Here is an 18,109-nt window from a genome sequence, read left to right as displayed (position 1 = left end):
TCATTTTCAAACTAACCTTTCATAAGTTCATATGTTTGAAATTGTTGCTTCAATTCCACTAGTTCCAGCCTTTTATCCTGTCTGTATTTTCAGGTCTCTCCTCTTTACCCTCCACATCCATTATTCGCTTTTTTTTTTTTTTAGGATGTTCTTCTCTTAGTCCTTTTCCTCTGTATCCTTGGAGACTTTTGACATTGATTTGATTTTCTATAGCATTAATTCTTTACTGTTGATTCTGATTATTTTTTATTTTATGCTTACATTTTTACTTCCTTTGGACAGTTTTTATACAAGTCATTTTCCACCCATCATTCAATCAGCTCCTTTCCCATTTCAATATTTTATTTTCTTATCTTTTTTCCTTTGCTTCATATAGTCCACATTTTCCACATTTTTAAGAGCACAATATAAATGATTTCTACAATTAACTAGTTTGTTGAAGTAGGTCTTTATCAAAAGTTAGCTCTTTTTCACCCTCTAGAGTGTAATATTATCATCTTTCATGCTAGAGAGAAATTTTCTTTTGTTTTATGTTAAGTTTACTCAGCCCTAAGAAAGGAAAGTTGTATTGAGTTCCCAGCATTTGTCCATAAACAGAGTGTGTAATTTCTCTTTGTTCTCTTTTATTATTTGTCGAGCTACCATCAGAATTCTTCTCTTCATTCACAAGCTAAAAATCTACCTCCTAGGTAATTTTCTGGATTTTGTGCCTTTTACTTAGTATAAATTTGCAGTCCTTAGGAAATGTCTTTTGATCTTTTTGCCTGATTATTTTTCCATGAGGAGTGGAGTTTATTCCAGAATTCTTTGAAACCCTTAGTATTTCTTTCCCATTCAGAAACACTTCTTTCAGACTCAGTCCCCTGCCACAACCAAATTCACATCCCCAAATAAGTGTCCCAGCCATCTTATATTAACAGAAACTGTAGCTCTGAAGTAAGGAGAAGGGGGAATGTCCATGAGTCTGGCAACCCTGGGAAGCAGCTCTTGTATAATAAGGGGTCTCTGTCTCTCTCTCTCTCTCTGATGAGGTAGAGGGAGTAGCTCCATACTACTGACTCAGAGCTTCATTCTGAATATTAGTTGATAAATTAATGGTACTATTAATTTATCTGAATCACTTTCTATGGTTTTCAAAACAGTGGTGAATAATCCAGAAACTCCCATTAAGCATTTCAAGCAGATTACAACCAGATTCATATTTTCATAAAATTCATATTTTCTCAAAATTCAAAAGGCTACTCACACAACAGTGTGGGAAGTGAACTTGAAATGGGTGGAGAGTGAAAAAGCAGGAAGTCAAATTAGGAGGATATTGTAAGAGTCCAAGAGAGCCATAGCAAGACTTGGACCAGGGAAGCAGCAGTGAAGATGGTGAAGAAGTGAGAGATTCACGAGAGGTTTATGAGGTAGAATTGACCTGAGTGACTCTCCCTGTGGTAAGCAAGTTAGTTCAAGGTAAACAACTGTAACTGTGCGAAATGGAGAAACTGGAAGCTTCTATGTGACTTCTAGTGAGTACATTGGAAGGCTGAGCTGTTTAATTTACTGGGGGAGGAATGCTAATGCAGTAGACAAATCCGAAATCCTTCCTAAATGTGTTTACATTTTTTTCTTTTGTTTGTTACCAACCCTGAATATCATGTTTATTTGACTTTCAGTCACAGACAGGTAACTTTTTAAGGAAGTTTCTTTATTCTATGGTAACAAAGAGTGACTTTGTTATATCGTTAACTTGTCTTAAATGGGTAATCAAAACTGGAGAAATCACAGGATCAGGTGATGTTGTTGTCTAGGTTGCCACCAAGTGACCAAAATTCTGCATAGCAGACAAGGAGTCCTGAGGATGTCATAACTGAGAGTGATCCTGCTACTTAAAATTATGTGTGTTGGTACCCTCACACTCCAGTACATAAGGTGAATGCCTGCCAAATGCAATCCAATTACTAGTTGTGTGATTTTAGGCAAGTAACTTCATCTCAGTAGGCCTCGGTTTCCAAATTCATAAAATGTAAGACGTGTTAGCTTATTTTTAAGACACTGAAAATGCTTAATACTTCAGAGACTTGTCTTTTTTTTTTTGCAAACAGGCCAAAACAACTATCCAGAATGTGACACATATATTTTTATTTTTTAATTTAGTCACCAAAATCACTTGTTGTAAAGCTAACCTAAGGTCCTCTGAGTGACCTCAAATTTTGAGAGCTTACATTTAGCAGTTCAATCTCATTCCAGGTTCTCCACTGCTTCAAGTAATTGTCCATATTGTTAACTCTAGTGATTTTTCTAAAAGCCAAATCAAATAATAATATTCTATCACTATTCTAAACATTCCAGTTGATCTTTATAAACCTAGCAGTCATCTCCAAGATTTTAATTATTCATTCTTGTCTGAAAAAAATGAGTATGCAACTCCTATATATAATATACAATGTTAGTGATATATTTCATTATTTGATTACTATGCATGAACACTGCACTAATATGGTGATATATAAAACTAATATAAAAACAGAAATGTTTAAAGGGTGAGATAAAATCATGTTATTTTATTTACTGATTTCAGAAAAAAACATTTTTCTCTTGCTAAAATAATATTCAGGTCCTTTTAAAAGAGGTTTTAAAATAAGAAACAATAGTCTTTCGTATTAGCGTACATATTTATCACTTCAGGTGCTCTTGTTTTTTTGCATAGATCCAAATTTCTATCTGGTTTTATTTTCCTTCTACCTTAAATACTTCCTTTGAGATTTCTTGTATTTCTGGTCTGCTGTCAGTGAATTTTTTTCAGCTTTTATTGGGTTGGCCAGAAAGTTTGTTTGGATTTTTTCTGCAATATCTTACGGAAAAACCAGAATGCACTTTTTGGCCAACCCAATATATGCCTGAAAAAAATCTTTATGTGCTTTCATTCTCAAAGATATGTTTGCTGGTTATAGAATTCTAAGTTAACTGATTTTTTTTTTTCTTTCAGTACTACAGAGATGTAGCTCTACTATCTCTTTTTTACTTGCATTTTTTCCAACAAGAAATCATTCTTATCTGTTTTTCTGTATGTAATTTGTGCTTTTACTCTCTTTTAAAAGAATTTTCTATTTATCACTTATTTTAATCAATTTGATTAGGATGTGCCTTGGTGTACTATTATTCTCCTTTCATCTGCTTGTCATTGAGATTCCTGAATCTGTGGATATACAGTTTTCATCAAATTTGGAACAATTTCAGCCATTATTTCTTCAAAAAATTTTGTCCCCAGTCCTTCCTCTCCCTTTGAAACTCTAATTATGTCTATATTAAGCCACTTGAAGCTGTTCCATGGCTTTCATGCTCTTTAGTGTTTTAGTGGAAGAATTTCCACGCTATGTTTTCCGGTTCACTGTTTTTTTTCTCCTGAAGTATCTACTCTAGTGTTTATCCCGTTCAGTGTATTTTCATTTTAGACATTGTCTTTTCCATCTCTAGAAGTTCAATAAGGGCCTTTTTTCTATCACCTACATCTCTCCTAAAACTGCTCATGTTTCCCTTTACATACTTAACATATAGAGTATATTAATTGCAGCTATTTTAACATTCTTCTTCCTTAACCTATCATCTGTATTATTTCTGAATCTGTTACTAATTGATTGATTTTCCTCCTCATTGTGGTTTATCTTTCCTGTTTCTTTGCATGTCTGGAATTTTTTGGTTGGATGCTAGAAACAGTGAATTTTGTATTTTGGCATGCTGGATTGTTTGTATTTTTTCCAATACTCCTAAACTTCATTCTGGAATGCAGTGGTGTGCCTTAGAAATGGTTTAATCCTTTTGTAGCTTGATTTTAAGCTCCATTAGGCAGGACCAGAGCAGCCTTTAGTCTCAGCAACTAATCTCAACCAGGAACAATTTTGACCCTATGAGAAAGGGACATTTGGCAGTGTATGGAAACACTTTCAGTTGTCACAGCTACAGGAGTGGGAGTACTACTGGCATCTAGCAGGTAGAGACTTGGGATCCTGCTAAACATCCTATAATGCACAGGACATCCCCACACAACAAAGAATTACTTAGCTCCAAGCATCAATAGAGCCAAGATTGAGAAACCATAGTCTAGGGCTATTCTGGCTCCATTACCAAAACAACACCCTTCTGAGTGCTCTCTACCTAGCACTCAGATGTCCTGTGTATTAAGAGATTTCTCTGCTCTGGCCATGGGGAAGGTGAACAATTGCAAGCCCTGTGGGATATCCAAGAATTGTTTTCTTCACTCCTTTCTGGTGGCCTCAGGTAATTTCTTACACACTTGTGTGAATCAGTTTTCAGCTGAAGTGCAAAAGGACCCCTCTGCCAATTTCCAGAGCTCCGTCTTTGTGATGCACCTCCTCTCCAGTACTCTGCCCTGGCGGATTCTAGCCACTTGGCTTCTCTGAATTCTCAACTCCATCTCCTGAACACAGGGTGTCTGCCAGGCTCTGGGATTTCCCTCCCTGTGCTTTGGCCTGGAAACTCTCTCTGAGCGGTGAGGGTAAATGCAGGGCTCACTTCATTTGTTTCCCTTCTTGTAGGGATCACTGTTCTGCACTGTTTGTCATCCAATGTGTGAAAACCACTCTTTCATATATTTTGCCTGTTTTTTTGTTTTTACAGTCAAGTGATTTTAAAAACAGGTGGAAACAGAGGTTTTTGATCTTTGAGCAGTGGCTAATGTCCTAAGGCACAATATACAGTTAAATATATAAGGGTTCATCCTTAAACATACTTCAAATAGTCTTGGTAACTCAGAAGATTTTCCCCAACTTTGTGTCGGCTCTAGTTAGACTATCATTGTTTTTATCTCACTGGATGGCTGACAAAAGACCCATACTAGGAGGAATGTGTTGGCTCTGCTATTTTCTTGTGGTTGGTATTTGCTTTATTATCTTCAATTTGTTTTATCTATAAAAAATCTGTTTTTAATTATAGAAAAATTCATTCATATACAAAGGTGAAGAGGATAGCATAATGAACCTTGGCCTGCCCTTCACTCAGCTTCAACAATTAACAACTCACAGGCAATCTCGTCTCATGTATATTCCCACCCACTTCTCCAGCATCTTCCCTGACCCTGGATTATTCAGAAATAGATCCCAAGTATCGTATCACTTCATCTATAATTATTTTAGTTGTGTATATCTAAAAAAAACCCACAATTCTATCCCCACCTAAAAACGTAACAATAACTTCTTAATATCATGAATATACAATCCAGCTTCAAACTTTCCTGATTATTTCAAACTTCTTGGTTTTTTTGTGTGTTTATTTATTTGAATCAGCATCCAAATACTATTCATATATTGTGAATGGTTAATATGTCTTTTAAGTCTCTTTTAATTTATAGGTTCCCTGCTCCATATTTTTTTTTTCTCCTGTCTCACACTCACTGACTCTCTCTCCCTCTGCAACTTACATGTTAAAGAAACATAAATTTGTCCTGTAAAGTTTCCCACCACCTGGATTTTGCTTAGGGGTTGGGTATCATTTTAACCTATTCCTCAGTTCCCTATATTTCCCATAAATTGGTAATTACATGTAGAGATTTGATCAAATTCAGGTTCAATTGTTTTGCCGAAACTACTTCATGGGTAGTGTATAATTCTATCAGGAGGCACATTTTGTGATGCTAGCAGCCCTGGATAATCGTTGCATAAATGATTGCATTAATTCATTAGGGCTATGGTATTACTCTAATTCTATCATTCTTTCTTCATTTATTAGCTGGAATACATGTGTAAAGGCAATCTTTTCTTCATGGTTATATTCTAATTCTCTCATGCCTTCTTCTATTTAGTAAATTGAATATTTCTATAAAGTTAATACTTTTTAACTTCAACTATTTTTCCCCAAGGGGTAGAAATTGTACAGGAAAAAGGGGATACATGCTTAATGCTTTCCCTTTATTTACCAGTTCTCAAAGTAACGATTGCTCCCTATCATCCTCCAAAAGTAACCCCAAGTTTTTTGTATCATTATGATCTCATGCATCTAAACATATTTAATGTGTTTCAATCCATTGCACTTATTCTTGTTAATGCTCAATTTGTCCCATCTTCGGCCAGTGGGAGGCTATTCAAGTTGACTCTTGCAACCTTTTGATATGTCTCCAACCGTCCTTGATAGCTTCCTTGTTATCTAGTTTGACAAGATATTTCAGGCTTCCGTGATTTTGCTAAATAGAACCAGATGCTCTTCATAGGGGTGGTACCATTTTGCACTACGCCACACCAGGCCCCCCCCCCCCCCACTATATGATGCTGGTTTCCCCACAGTCTCACCAATAGAGTATTGAGTCAAACTTGGATTTTTACAGATCTGATAGGTGGGAAGTGGTATCTTGAAAAAATGGTAGTTTTAATTTGCATTTTTCACGGTAAGACTGATCATCTTTTCATATGGTTAGAAGCCATTTGCTGTGAGCTGTCTGTATACCAGTCCATTTTGCAAAAAGCTTCTTAGTAATCTGTGGTTTCTTTGCGAGACTGTCTTAAGCCATGTGTCTATTTTGTAAAGTCAGGTGGAATCCAACTTAGAGTAGCCCAGGGCAGCAGAATTTCAATGTGATTCCAGAGGGGAAACTCTTCTGTCAGCACCTGTCCTCTTGGGGACTGTCCACCAGGTAGAGTCACCATTGTTTCGCATACTTCAGCCTCTTATCTCTTGATTCCTCTGGACCCACCCTCTGTTGTATCTGACCCCACACCCACTCTCCATGCAGAAAGCCCTCCTTGTCAGGGCCTCCCTTCCGTTTTCCAATCTCAGGCCAGGAAAAGCACCCAAATCGAAGTTCAAAGAGAGAGCTGGGAGGCCCCAGCCCATATGTCAACCTAAGCTGACCAACGAGTGCTAAATAAAACCAATACCTAGATCACCATTTCACTTCTTATACTGAGAGTTCAATGGATCAGAACCCAGAGAGGAGGATGAACTATTGGCTTCCTAGATGTCATCGATAGTAAGTTTAGTTGGGCAACTCTAATCAACCAAATGTGATTCACTTGAAGAAAGACTGAAAGGAAAGTGAATGGTCAGCCTAAAACTACACTTAGCCTTCATAAATCCTGTGGAGAACTTATTTAAAATGCAGGTTCCAGGGCCTCTCCATTGAGATTCTGATTCTGGAAAATCTGTGATGACACCAGGGAATGTGAATATTTAAGTTCCCCAGTGAATTTAGATGCAGGTATTTTCAGACCAGACTTTGAGAAACAGTGACCTAGATGATAAAAAGGGGACATTTAGAGCACCTAAAGTTGCTGGGGTCATGTAAGCACTGCCCAGGGGATAGTCATTCTGTGTTGGCTACATCCCTGCTGTGACTGATGTAGCAAACCACCCTTGTTCTAGCTGTGGGCTCATCTACAACCTTCAGGCCACAATTCGACTCCCCTTGTCACTTGCCTGCAGGGAGAGAACCTACGGATCTGCTGACATGAAGACTCTGCTCTGTCGACAGCTGTCTTTCTCATGATAAATCAGCATATCGGCATTCACTTATATTTTTATTTCTGTGGCTTTGGTCACTCCTGAAAGCAGAGCTTCTCCTCTCGTGGTGCGGAGGGAAACGGTTTTTTGGCATGACAGAAACGGAGCCTTACTGTCAGCTGAATCGATCTCCTCACGCACTGACACGTCCAGAAAAATGTTCAGAACAGTAAATTCCTGCTCCTACCATCTGCTCTAATCCCAGCAGCGTCTACACTGCGCAGAGCTCCGCCCCCGCCCGGCCTTTGTTCTCAACTTCCAGGGCCACCCACGCCGTCATCCTTTCCCAGGGCCCTGGGGAGTCCCTCCCTTTACCGAGTGCTTCTGACTCCCTACCACCTCTCGTCTTTCAAATGCCTCTGCTCCTCTCTCTGATCTCTCTTTCCCTCCTGGCTTTGGGTCTACGTTGTCAATCATTCTAATCTGGCTCTTTTCTGTTCTTTTCCCCCCTCGTGGGATGGAGCTGCTGAGTTTCCAGTTCCTGCTGGTGGCGGAATCTGGTGGACAAAAGACCCCTTTCTGTTATCCTTGTTTAGTGCCTGACCCAGAGGAGCTGGCTGCGTGCGGCGCCCAGGGAAAAGAGAAAGGGGGAGGGAAAAACTCATCCGCCCACAGGGTTAAAGCCAGCTGCTCCGCTGTGTTCAAAGCACTCCAGTGAGTGTCACCCTGCGCTGTGTCTTGGCAGCCGGCTGGCTTTCCTGGGCGATATGTCGCTGTGAATCCTCTGAACCACATGCATTAGCACTCACATTGCATCGCTAGTCAAGGAAAAAAGCAGAAGAAAGGCTAAACTAGATTAGAGCAATCTTCCTTCCCAGGCAGTCCTGGGCTCTTAAAAGCAGCCATGACTGACAGGTTGCCCTTCAAGCTATTTACCTCAATAGGTTAGGGACAGCCCCCAAACAGCTGCTTTTCTTTAGTAACCTGTGATTTAAGCTTCTCCTTTATTCCCTCTACCAAACTGGTCATCATGTCCTGCCAATTTCTGTTCTAATTGTTCTAATCCTCATTATCTCACATCCTGGCTCTGAGAGGGTCTGATGTCTGTGCTGTCTTCCCTCAGCCCCACTAGAGCGCTTCTTGGTGGCTTTCTCCATCTCACTTGCTGGCTCAGAATCCTACAAGGACCATTAGATCCAGGCGCCCCTTTCCAGATCTCAACACCCTCGCTCCACCGGACCCCTCCCTTAGCGGTACACCCTTCTCCCTGTATTCTGGCCCAGCTTGGTCCAGTGTCCCAAGGCTTCACCCTCATACCTGCCTGCCATGCCCTCACATGTACTCTTTTCAAAATTCGACCTCTTTTTAAAATGCCAACCTCAAACCTGGCTCTGTTTCAAGTGCGCAGCTGGGATACAGTGAGAAGGCACTAGGCGTGGTGTCACAGGTCCCAACTTTCCAGCTTGGAGACCACTTCCCAGCCATGTGACCTTGGGCAGGTAACTTAACTTCTCTGAACTGCAGTGCTAGTAGACAATGATCATACTTCACAGGGTTTTCGTACTTTCAACCAGTTTGTTAACAACCTGAATTTGATGAGGGACAAACAGGAAACAGTTTTATTTTCCTCCAGCTCTTGCCTTCCACCATGTTATATCACCTCTCCCTTCCTGGCCCTTGAACAACAGATTTCTGGAAACTTTAGGTTACAAGGACAAGCCTCACTTCCAAATATCAAAAAGTACTATCCGGGCTTCCCTGGTGGCGCAGTGGTTGGGAGTCTGCCTGCCAATGCAGGGGACACGGGTTCGGGCCCTGGTCTGGGAGGATCCCACATGCCGCGGAGCGACTGGGTCCATGAGCTGCAATTGCTGAGCCTGTGCGTCTGGAGCCTGTGCTCCGAAACGAGAGAGGCCGTGATAGTGAGAGGCCCGCGCACCGCGATGAAGAGTGGCCCCCACTTGCCGCAGCTGGAGAGGGTCCTCACACAGAAACGAAGACCCAACACCGCCATAAATAAATAAATAAATAAAGACTTTCTATTTCACTGTCTTTATAAAAAAATAATAATAATAAAGTACTGTCCAATACAATTACAAACCTAAAAGCTTCTCCCCACCCCCATTCTTCCCACCAACTCAACTTGACTCGTGACTCAGGAACCCTTTCATTCCTTCTTGCTCTTCCCGCTCCTCTTTTACCTGATTCTGGGTCTTCCAGAGTCAGGGCAGGAGGAGAGAAAAATAGAAAAAATGTGGCAAAGTCTTTTCACTTAGCTGGCGCTCTCTTAGACACTGATGCCTCTGCCATGACAGAAGACTAAAGCCTGGCTCTCATGTGGGGTGCAGAGGTGTGGATTCTTTGGAGACCCCTCAAGGACCTCTGAACTGCACAGGCCCTTACGGCAGGTGATGCGTTCCCCGCCGGCTTCTTGATCCTGTGCCCAGCAGCACACACCCCCTTGGCTTTTTACGTGGGTGTCTCTCCTTGGCAAGAAGGCCTTTTCACTTCAGTGGCATCCCATTAAGATGGGAGGAGCCCACTTTTCTTCTCCAACATCTAATTGGCCCTGAAAAACCTTGTGTATCTTTGCCTTACCCGTACTAGGCCCACACGCTGTGGCCTCCACACTCTCTTCTCCGCCTGCCCTTGTGGGCAGCTGCAGCCTAGCACCCACCTTCAGAATCTCCAAGCAAAAAGCAGCTCAGCCAGCATCCAGCTGAGGCAGGAGATCCAGTCTCCTCGTTGCAACACCCCAATCATTCTTGGCTCGTACTTCACTGACCTTAGGGGAAGGTGGAGCACAGAACTTAGCTCTAAGTCAACGAGTCAATACCTCTTCTGCCTCAATGACATTTTCAGCTTTCTCTCTCTTCCAGCCTTCTCTTTACAAAGACTATGGATGGGTAACGGCAGCCAGGGATGAAAGACCAGTTTGTCAACGTCTCAGTTAGTCTTGCAGGGATGTGTCTAAAAACTCCAGTTAAAAATGTGGGGCTACGGCTTCCCTGGTGACGCAGTGGTTAAGAATCCACCTGCCAATGCAGGGGACACGGGTTCGAGCCCTGGTCTGGGAAGATCCCACATGCCACGGAGCAACTAAGCCCGTGCGCCACAACTACTGAGCCTGTGCTCTAGAGCCCGCGAGCCACAACTACTGAGCCCATGTGCCACAACTACTGAAGCCCGTGCGCCTAGAGCCTGTGCTCCGCAACAAGAGAAGCCACTGCAGTGAGAAGCCCCCGCACAGCAACGAAGAGTAGCCCCCACTCACCGCAACTAGAGAAAGCCCACGCACAGCAACAAAGACCCAACACAGCCAAAATAAATAAATAAATAAATAAATCTATAAAAAAAAAAAAGTGGGGCTAATTAATAAAGAATGAAATACTGCCATTTGCAGCAACATGGATGGACTTAGAGAATATTATGCTTAGTGAAAGAAGTCAGACAGAGAAAGAAATACTATATGATACCACTTACACGTGGAATCTAAAAATTGACACAAATGAATGTATATGCAAAACAGAAACAAACTCACAGACATAGAAAACAAACTTGTGGTTAACAAAGGGGAGGGTGGGAGGGGGGACAGTTTAGGGGGATGGGATTAACAGATACAGACTACTATATATAAAATAGATAAGCATCAAGGATTATAGCACAGGGAATTATACCCATTATCTTGTAATAATATACAAGATATATGTATCTTGTATAATGGAGTGTAACCTGCAAAAATACTGAACCACTATGCTGTGCACCTGAAACTAAGACAATATTGTAAATCAACTGTACTTCAATTTTCTTTTTTTAATGTGGGGCTAATTATCATCCATTGTTCTCAGATTTGTAGGCCTTATCTAAAAGTCCAAGACCTTAGGAAAAGTCCCTTTCAATATTCACCCTATGTAGAACAAAGCAAATAATGTAATATTCCCTACACAGAGGCTGGCATAGTATATACTCAATAAATGGTCATTGTCATTGTGATGTGGCTATCCTCTAAGTATGGTAAAAATAGCATATACACATGAAGTAATCTGATGCTGGTGCTCTGTCAACTTTGTGTAATATTTGTTATCTCTGCACTGCAAAATGAATCTATTGTATACTATCTATTCAATTATTCTTTCATAGATATATGCATTGGAGTTTTAATTAGAATGTAAACTTCTTGAAAGCAGTAGTTTTTTTCTCTATTCCCCATAACATCAGAAATGGGGAGGAGCATGTCATAATTGTTTAATATTGTTGATTAACTTACTCTCTCACTTTCCCTTGTTTGATCTTCAATGGTATTCAATTGAGAATTTTATTATATTTTTCTTTGGTGATTTTCTTATTGTTTTGTGGGTACATTTTGCTATACCGAGGAAGCTATAAATTTGCTGAGTGTACATGTCAACGTATTTGCTTCCTTGCCATCCCCTGTTCAATCTAATCTAAGAGCAAAGGTGAATAGAAAGGAATGATAGAGCACAGGTTGCAGGAAAAAAGGTGAGGCCCTGTGAATATTTTGGATTTAATATAGAGTTAGGTCATTAGTGACTTCTAAAGAATAGTTTGTCTTAGAGATTCCTACAGAGAAAATCAGACTAGTTGAGGCTGAGGATTGTAAGCCAAGGGCAGCAAGTCTACTTCAAACTTAAAGGAAGGAGAGAAAGAGAAGAGTGCCTGCCAAGAAAAATTGGGCCAAGGGAGGATAAGGGCTTGGAGCAAGTTGGTAAGTCAAAGGCAAGGAACTGATGTGGCCTGTCTCAGAGGCGGCAAAGGGACCAGCATTGAGAGCCTAAGCAGAGATTGGTCTAGAACAGATATTCTCAGCTGGGGGTGATTTTGCCCCTCAGGGGACAGTCGACACTGTCTAGAGATATTTTTGATTGTCATGACAGGGGGAACTATTGGCATCTAGTAAGCAGAGTCCAGACAAGCTGTTAAGCATCCTACAATGCACAGGACAGCCCACCCACCTTCCCTCCAATGGCAAAGAATTCTCTCACCCCAAATGTCCATAGCGCCAAGGATGAGAAACCTGGGCCTAGAGAGAGGCCAAATGTTAGCATGAAACGGACATCCATTAAAAGCAGCACAGGTAAAACTCAGGGGTTATTGATGGGATTCAAGGGAATTTCCCGGAACCTAAGTTTGGAGGTATAGCTTCATAGGAACTGGAAAGTGATTTGGAAGACGTTCTCTCCCTCTTGCTCACTTTGGGGTCACAGCTCTCTGCTCACCTGCCTGACCACCTCTTTCCACTCTCTGCTTCCCCCGCACGCAGTTTGTGGTTCAAGTCTGCATATAGGTGTGAGTTGCAATCTTTGTGCTTTTTAATTTTTCAAAGGGAGATCCAGATTGGCCAGTCCTGGCCTATGAAAGGTCTGGCTTTGAGTCAGACTGTAACCAACTATGGCCAGAGGGCAAGAGCCTATCCACTGTCTGCTCAGCAGGGCTATGCCAGGCAATGCAAGAAGTTATTTCCTCAAAGATATAAAGAGAAAACAAAACAAAACAAAGACTTTTGAGGCTGAGGGAAGAGAAATCTAAGGAGTTCAAATCATGTAGCCTGAAATCTTGATAAATAGATGGCCAGGTCACCTGCCATGAGTGACCCTCTGAAAACAGCTTGGAAAAATGCTTCCCTTTTCTTGGGGGAAGGGGGGGTGTCCGTTATCAATTTATTGCCTCTCAGTTCCAAATACACTCTTCATTACCTGATCTGTGATAATGCAAATGGACCCTGAGTGTCTTTCCTTTGCCAAAAGGACAGTGTTAAGCTTTATCAGCATAGGACACTGGAGGGACTTTGTAGGAGGAAGAGGCTTCCCTTTCTAGTTCTAGTGTTTCCATGTGCTGGTTTTTTTTTTTTGTATTTGTCATAATACAAAGCTGTAGAGGCTGTGGAGTGTAGAGCATTACTGGCACTCCACCTCTAAGTGCCCAGAAATGCTGTCCCTTGGCAAACTTGCAGCCCAGGCCTAGTGACCACCTCATCGTGGCCCTCCTGATGTATGTAACTTGGCATGTAATTTATTTATACAGACACACCCACCCAGCCATATTGTTAGACACAAAAAAATGACATCCATGTGATGTGCGTGTGTGTTAGCAATCATCATCTCTATGCTGTGGGATTATGGGTAATTCTTATTATTACATCTATGTCAGGAATCGAGGCCAAAGATATGACTTCTCAAATTATCAAAGATAATCTACTTTCTCCTGTCTTTTGGAAACAAAAATCCCCCGGGTTAAACTGGTATATGTCAGTAGACTAACTGCCCTCATATAAGTGCACAGAAATACTAAACTGAGCTCTTACATTGTTTTGGACTCCACGAAATACACAGAAATAGAGCAGTCACTTCAAGTCTGCTATTTACCTGCTACCAAGGACAATGACAAGCCAACTGGGAGGATATTGTACATAGAAAAATACAATTTTTCTTTCTCAAAACTTGGGAGGTAGGAGGAGAAATTAAAAGGAATGCAGAATGCAAGAAAATAGGGGTAATTATATGTGTGAATGTGTAGTTACTTATTCTTTGGGGGCATTTCATTTTGCCCTTGCAAATGTATATTCTGGAACCACACAGGATGATTGGTATATACCCTGAATCTCTACCTTAATTGCCATATTGATTTTAGTGTTCCACAAAGGAAAACCCCAGGAGAGAGAGGGGAGTGGTGTATTGGGGATGGGGGTTGCATTCGCAACAGTAATTCTCCTAAAATACTTGTTAAGCCCAAACTCTCTGCCCTCTTTCTGTGGGTTAGAAATGTTTGTCCTTAATGCCAAAGTAAATTTATTCTTTGGCATTTAAAAGAAACACCCAAGTAACTTAATCTCAATGTGTTAAATCAATTTCAGTTTCTGGGAAGTGAAGGAGTGTATGTACATGTGTGTATGTAAACCCTTTTCCAAGTCTCTTGGATTGTACTGACACCATTGTTATTTCTTGAGAATATATCCTTCCTAAGTCACCCACTCGTGTTTTGAAATTTGTCAGGATTTGAAATAATTTAATGCTAAAATTATCCTTGGAGGAAAAGTTCTACACACCAAACGTTCACCCCCAAAAAGGACTCTAAAAATGCAAGTGTTTGGTTGTTCATGCCAGGAATCAAGGCTGGAGAAGAAGTGAATTCATCCCTGCCCAAGTTAGGGAGGGAAAAAATCTGCTATGTCTCTTACAGCACAACTCCATCACCGTCGTGGCTTGGAAGCCTGTTCATCATACTGCTGTGGTGCTCATTTACCTCACAACTGGCACTCTAATTTTTGAGCGCTCCCTTTTCAGCTAAGCAAAAGGAGAAGTGAATCTAAGATGTCCACATCCGCTGAAGAGCTGGGTTACATGGATGGGATGGGCAAAGACAGAGTGAATAAATAAGCCATATTGTTATCTAAGCAACTGTTGCCACTTTTTAAGGTAGTTTTTGTCATCTATAAGATGCATGGGTTTCTTTAAGGAAAAATTCATCACAGGAATATCTGTGTATATAAAATAGTAATGGCACCATGACTCCATGGACAATTATCCCTACTCTGATTAGGGTTAGAGAGACTGGTGACTTAAATAGTTTTGTTTCATCTTTAATTGGAACATGGCTAAGTGATTTCAGAGAGAGGTAATGGTTTTTCTAAGAAACTTCAATTACCCGGGCTACACAGCCCATTCATCTCACAGTACCGCGTCCAACGTACACATAAGTAAATGACTAAAATATGACAACCTAGAAGATTTATTTTGACCACAAGTGTGGACTTCAGCTTCTAGCCTCAATAATTTGTGTTTTCTCTTCCTGGAAAAGTCCCCCTCCAGCACCCACCTCCACCACCCTCTCCCTCACCTTTGCACCTTCCCTTCCCCCCAACCCCCATGCATATTTTCTCTCATTATTCACAAGAGAAACTCTTATGTATTCTTCCTGATTCACTTTACCTGCCCACCTCACCCCAAGGATCAACTTAAATTAAGTGCCCTTCTGTGCTTCTTTAGCACCTTGCACCTGTATCACAGCACCTATTAAACTGAACTGCAGCTGCTTTTCTCATCTGCCTCTTCCCACCTGACTGAGGGGGCTTCTGGAGGGCAGGGATTTAGTGCTTTACTCACAGCATTTTATTTGGCACAGAGTAGATTCTCAGTCAATGGTGGTTGAGAGATGTTGAGATGCCCTCCCTCACAGGGTTGGCTGAGGATTCAATGAGATGAGGCATTTGAGACTGAGTTGCAAATGGTAAGGCCCTGTCAGGATGTTAGGTGGTTTTGGCAAAACGGAATACATGTAAAAGTTGTTCTACGGTGCTCAAGTTTAAGCAGAAGTTTGGAACAGCTTATGCTTATTAAAGTGAATGAAGGGCGTTGGGAAGGGAATGAATCTCTACTGATCACTTTCTCTGTGCCAGCCACTTTTCATGTATTCTTATTAATCCCTCCAGTAATCCTGGAGGTAGACGTTAATATCTCAATTTTACAGATGAGGAAACTGGAGCTCAGAAAGACCAAGGTACTTGCCAGTATCACACAGCTAGAAAATGGCAGAGCCGGGATTTGGTCCCAATCTGTCTGCCTTCAGAACCCAAGTTTGCCCCCTACAGGATGCTGCTTTTGCAAAGGAAAGAATCTTGGGTCATAGATTATAGATAATCACACCTCCCTCCCTCCCCCATTCCACAGACCTGAGGAGCAGGGGCAGGGGGAGGGGGGAAATGGGCACCAGAAGAAGCTGTCTAAGGCATGCATCTCAATGGTGGCAGAGCTGGGGACAGCCCAAGAATCTGCCCAAGTGTTGACTAGATGTCCAGAAGCCAGAAAGGTGCTGCATTTTCTGCACAGCCAAAGATATACCCACAAAGTCAGTCAGCAAATCCACAAAACACTGGAGTCTGATAGTTAAGTAATCGTATTTTTTCAAGCTCTGATTTTTTTCCCCACAAATTGAGGACATAGGAATTTTAAAAGGGATGGTAAAAGAAAGTATTATACATCCAGGAAGGGGAGGATGGGAACTATAGTGTTTATTAGAACAGTGATCTACATTATTAAGAACACATCACTTATAATTTATTATAAAATTGTATTATATATGTGATATATTATTGTTAGAATCATAATAGGTATAATCATGGTAGAGCAAAATCTTGACTTTAATATAGATGCCTATTTGATTTAGTTTATCCCAACCTCTCTAATATACAACCTGCAGGAAATTTGTGAAGTGTTTTGTGAGTATATGTGGGTATGCAGCATTATAACAACAGGATGAAGCACATTTGAATCTCACATGAAAGGCAGCTAGCTGTCACCTGAGCACATTATGCATTTTAATAGTTAATAAAGGACCAGCTTCCTTTATTCAGGCTGCTCCTTCAATCATGAAGCAACACACACACACAGAGGTCTGGAAAACACCTATGCATTTTTCAAGGTGCTTCTTAAGTGTAATTTGTTTGAAAAGCCCGTCCAGACACACTTAAGGGGAATTGGTTACCTTCTCTGCGCACTCATAGTCATTGTACGTACTTCTCCTGTAGTTTCTTTTCACACTATGCTATGGTTAAATACCTCTATTGCTAGACCAAGAGCTCAACAAGAGTAGAAACTGTGTCTTAACATCTCAGGATTCTCAGAGCCTACCTCAGTGCTAAGTATACAATAGATGCTCAATAAATGTTGAATAAGACTAAAAGGAAATGTTTATTGCACTTATACCCTCATGATACCACTAGAGGGCAATGTAATCAAGAGTACTAAACACCACTGACGCAGTTCCAAGATGAATAAGGAAAGTAGTTTTTAAAAAGTGTATATTATTTCTCAGACGTTCTTTGTAATTTTTTGTCATGTCTTTTCATCAATTCTGTATTTAAGTTTGAGGAAGCACTCCACAAATGTAAAAAGAACCCTTGAAACGGGCTAAGTGCCAGAGTGCAGAGTCTAGGGATTAGTTCCCTGACCCGGGGAGAAGAAACTACCAGCTACAAGCGTGACTGGAGACGCTCTTACTTCCTCTCAGATATGAAGCAGCTATTTGATATTAGTCCTGTATCTTTTCACATTTTAAAATGCTTGATCCTCCACATTAATCCCAGGGTAAAGTTAAGCATCACTGCATGTAAGAGAAAACTGAGGGACAGGGGAACAAGTGAGTGCTGAGAAAATACAAATCAAATGCAACTTTCAGTCTAAAAAGTTCCCGCCTATTTATTTCTGAGGCATAGCAACTCTACAGCTGGTTTTCCTTCTGTTTACACATCAGGCCATAGATAAGGCAAGAACTCAAGGGGCAAGTTTCTAATGAGACATCTCTTCTGGAAGATGTAAATAAACTTCGGAGGAAACTCCACTCAGTGGTCGTTGTCATGGTACCAGATGAAGCTTCCTCCATGAAACATTTTTGCCCCTTCCAGCTTCAAGTGAGCCCTCCACCCACTTCCCTCCCACAGCTCTTTGTGACTCCCTAATAGTTCCCCTCACATTCTACCTAGTGTTGTTTGTATGTGTGTACAAGCCTTAGCTCCCCTCCTACACCGCAATTCCTCCGGGATCAAAGCATGTTTGCTCATCCTCATGATCCAAAGAGTGTCTATTAATATCTTACATATAGTCGGTGTTCAGTAAATTTCATTTAATTAAATTGAATGGAATTGAGTTCGTGTTCCAATAAC

The 18,109-nt window shown here is 41.1% G+C and overlaps 1 long non-coding RNA gene across 1 annotated transcript in view; it reads left to right on the top strand.

The window, feature by feature from the left end:
* The window catches only part of LOC309642402, a 229,856-nt gene that overhangs the window by 207,907 nt on the left and 3,840 nt on the right, over nucleotides 1-18,109 (top strand). The window contains exon 2 of the long non-coding RNA XR_014253162.1: nucleotides 9,177-12,529. This is a non-coding gene — a long non-coding RNA (uncharacterized lncRNA). The remainder of the gene's footprint in view (nucleotides 1-9,176; nucleotides 12,530-18,109) is intronic.

This window comes from Balaenoptera physalus (assembly GCF_965194825.1).
Source record: "Balaenoptera physalus genome assembly, chromosome: 14".
Classification (NCBI taxonomy): Eukaryota; Metazoa; Chordata; class Mammalia; order Artiodactyla; family Balaenopteridae; genus Balaenoptera; species Balaenoptera physalus.
The sequence above is the reverse complement of the archived record's forward strand: the minus strand, read 5'-3'. Positions and strand labels throughout refer to the sequence as shown.